This window comes from Fragaria vesca, linkage group LG2 (assembly GCF_000184155.1).
Source record: "Fragaria vesca subsp. vesca linkage group LG2, FraVesHawaii_1.0, whole genome shotgun sequence".
Classification (NCBI taxonomy): domain Eukaryota; kingdom Viridiplantae; phylum Streptophyta; class Magnoliopsida; order Rosales; family Rosaceae; genus Fragaria; species Fragaria vesca.
The window spans coordinates 2,905,234-2,909,608 of record NC_020492.1 but is presented as its reverse complement, the minus strand read 5'-3'; positions in this window follow the sequence as shown (position 1 = coordinate 2,909,608).

Here is a 4,375-nt window from a genome sequence, read left to right as displayed (position 1 = left end):
GGGGCCCTGTCTATCCATTCCACATTTCTAAATCCTAGACAGCAATGGTAGTATTAGTTGATTTTAATGAGAAAGAAGTTGATATACTGAGAGCAAAATACCAATTCAGAGGCTATCATCATGGCTTCAGAGACTTCTTTGTGATCTTAGTCATAATTCTTCCACCATTACTTGCTGGGTCTTCCTTCGTTTTGGCTAAGTAGAATTCTTGATACATTTGTTATTGACAACATTAGGATATATATACAAGCTTTTTTGGCTAAGAAGGTCTTTATTTATTCTTATGGTGCGAATTTCTACTTTAGACTCATTTTTCAATCGAATTTTCACATCTCCACCGTCTAGTCTTTAGATACTAATGTATAGATCATCTCTGCAAAATTGCTGCCAATTTGGTTATCATTAAGGCATTCAAATTCGATTAAACCAATGAATGAATAATTCTGTCGAACTTGAACCGTTCATGTTTATAACAGAAAATCGCAGTTTTGAGTGTCTTAATGATAACCCAATTGGCTGAAATTTTGTAGAGATGATCTATATAATAGTATCTAAATGCTAGACGGTGGAGATGTGAAAATTCAATTAAAAAGTGAGTCTAAAGTGGAAATATGCACCGTAAGAATAAATAATGACATCTTTACCTGAAAAAGACTATATATATACACACAGTTCCTATCCACAATGAAGTTTCGTTCTAAAATTAAAGTGTGAAGTTTCTTATTTGACACATTTTCCGGTCATATTTCTACATCTCCATCGTTTAGTTTATTGATACTAATGTATAGATTATTCATGCAAAATTTCATTCAAATTGATGTTCGTTAAGGTACTGAAATAGATTAAATTAATGAAAGGACCATAAATCTGTCTAACCAAAACTGTTTATGTAAATAATGATTATAAACACCCAAATGATCATCAAATCAGATGAAACTTTGCAGGATGGATCTATGCATTATGTGCTACAAACTGAATGGTGGAGATGTGGAAATATGATCGAAAAATGTGTCAAATAAGAAACTTCACACTGCTCTGGATAGAAACCGTATATATATATATAGCCTTTGCAGATACAAACATCCTTATTTATTCAAAAGATACGGATTTTCTTAATTTGTCCCACTTTCGATCATATTTTGTCATCTTAACAGTTCATATTGTAGGTATATATGAGTAGATCATCTCTACAAATTTTCAGTTAATTTGGATATCGTTAAGGTATCGAAACTGAATTAAATCAATGAATCAATTGAAATTGTTCAACCTGAACTGTTCGTGTTTTTAGTTCTAAATCACGTCTTTGATTGCCTTAACGATTATCAATTTAATTAGCTGAAAATTTATATAGATGATCTACTCATATATACCTTCAATGTGAATGGTTAAGATGAGAAAATATGATATAAAAATAGGTCAATTAATAAAATCCGTACATGTTGAATAAATAAGGATATTTGGACCTGATAATAATTGTGTGTGTGTGTATACAGTTCCCTTCCAGAGTGGGACACTGCTTTGAAATTAAAGTGTGGTGCTCCTTATTTCACTCACTTTCGGGTCACATTTTCACATCTCCACCGTTCAATGTCTAGAACATAATGTGTAAACCATTCTTGTAAAGTTTCATCCAATTTGAAGATCATTTGAGCTTCCGTAATTGTGATTTACACGAACGGTTCCCTTTTGGACAGATTTTGTTTAGTTGATTCATTTAATTTAATTTGGTACCCAAATGATCTCCAAATTAGATGAAACATTGCAGGAATGATCTAAACACTAAACGGTGAAAATGTGAAAATGTGACCTAAAAATGTGCGAAATGAGGAGAATCACACTTTAAATTTAAAGCAGTGTCCCGCTCTGGAATGAAACTGTATATGTCAGGACCCACCCCGAATTTCACCCTGAAACCCGAGGTAAATCTTGCGGAGTCCACCTTCAAGGAAAATTAACCGAAAATTCGGCATAACCTTCCTTGAAAATGGACAACCCTTACCTGAAAAAAATCTAATTTAACACTTCTATAAACAAACATTCATCCTCAACACCTGGAGCCTTCCTGCTCCCCAAGTTCATCACATCTCCCAATATAACAATTACTCAATTAAACTAATCCCACAACCAACAATAACCAACATTAATTCACTAACTAGTTATCAGAGCATATCTAAAGTTAGACGAAAACCAATGGCCAAAGAATAAGCAGAAGCAGCATCTGACTATGCCTCGACTCCATGTACGCTCAACCTCAAATAACTTAGTCTGCAAACTAGGCATTTAAAACCAAATGGCCGAAGGGAAAGTAATTTAAAAATGTTAGAGTGAGTGGACAAAATAATTTAAATAATTTAACAAATACTCAATTTAAATACTTTCCCACTCTTCAGCTTTAAAAACTTAACAGCATGCAACTTGAACGTCCTTAAAACTTTAAATCTAAAATCACTTAATAAAAGACATACCAGCCCCGCTGGTTAATTAAAACAGAAATCTCATAAAAAGAGATAAACCAGCCCCGCTGGTTAATCAAATATATTACTGAGAAGAATACAATAAGGGGAAGAGTTATCACCATGAAAAAGGAGCCTCTCAGGCTCGGGTCGGTATCTCCCAGGCTATAATAGCGTCCCACACTAAGCGCTCTACTCACCTATAGTGAGTAGCCGCTGAAAATGGCTAGCTAACTAATAAATATAAATACCGATCGGTTGCCTCTCAGGCTATAACAACGTCCCACGTTGAGCGCTCTACTCACATATGAAAAGGACCGCTAATAAGGATATAATAGCGACTCACATATGATGAGGACCGCTAATAAGGTTAGCTAGCAATAATCAATAAAAAAGCGACCATATATTATGATGACTAAAATCATACGAAATCACTTAAATTCATTAAACTTCCCTAATATCAAATGAATGGTACGGTTCCCAACCGTATTTGAAAATCATCATAAGAAATTATACTAAAACTCAATGACGTGTCTCACACGTCAAAACATTCTCAAAACCATAATATAAGCGAGATTTAATTAACAAGTAAAAATCATAATTAATATCTCAATCCAAAATACTTGCTAAAACATTCTCAAGATCAAATTGATATTCCACCAATAATTTCCAAAATTATAAATAGCAAACTACCGAAAATCCCATTTTCGGAAATCTTTTATAAATCTCAAAGTCCACCCATAAAACCATTAATGAAATCTGGAATTTATAAAAATATCCAAACTCAAATATCAAATTAGTAATCCGAGCTCAAATCCATAAATTATGACCCATAAATAATCAATGTTTCAATCTCAAATACTTTCCAAGATTATTTCATAAGCCGAAATTATAATATAAGCTCGGAAACTAAAATAATAAATTATAAAATCTTGCATGCATAATTATTTAAAACTAAAAGGTCCACTCACAAATTTAGGCATAAGCCCGACGATATCCGCATCGCCACTCAAGCGAGGTTCCCTTCGCATCTTGGCACAACAACCATGCTTAGAACCAAACTTCAACTCTAGAAAATAAATACGTGAATAAAAACATCTGACTCTCTTCCGTTTAACCCACTACTCTTAATAGGGTTAAACTCGCCGGATTCACACCAAACTCCACCACAACCTTAATTCATCAATTCTAACATTCTATAATAAATACCAAGGAAATCTAAAGGCTGGATTTTTATTCTAACAACCGGCAAAATCCTTAATCTTTTAGAAATCCCAAACCTTATCAAAACTCCTCCAAAAATTCCAAACTATACTTCATTAGACTCCTCTCATTATAACAAACTCAAAAACCTGAAAATCAACCGGCGGCGCTGCGCCTGCTCCGTCGGCAGCGGCGGCCGGCGGCGTCCAATGCCTCCCAAAATTTAACAGAATAATCCTCTCATTAAGCACAACAACTTTCATAACTAGCACTTAGTTCGATTCTAAGCTTAACTAGGGTAATCGAATCAAAACATCCAAAAATCCCCCAATTCAAACCCTAGCCCGAAAATCCTCTAACACACTTCGAATTGGATCATTACCTTCTAGAGAATTGTTGCACACGGAAAACTCTTCCTAACAAGACCCGAATCACCGGTGATGGTGGTCGGAGGAGCGATTTCCCGCGACCGGACTCCACAACACAGTCGGAGCTTCCGGGTGCTCTCTCTCCCTCACGGCGGCACTAGGGCGGCTCCCACCAATCCAAGAAGAGAGCTGGGTCGAGGGCCGACCGTTCGGGACCGGTGCGACGGTCTGTGGTGGCCGGACGGCGGCGAACGGGACTGGGTTATCCGGTGGGTCAGGAAGAGTTCGGGAGAGAAAGGAGAAAGAAGGGAGAGAGAGAGAGAGAGAGAGAGAGAGAGAGAGAGAGAGAGT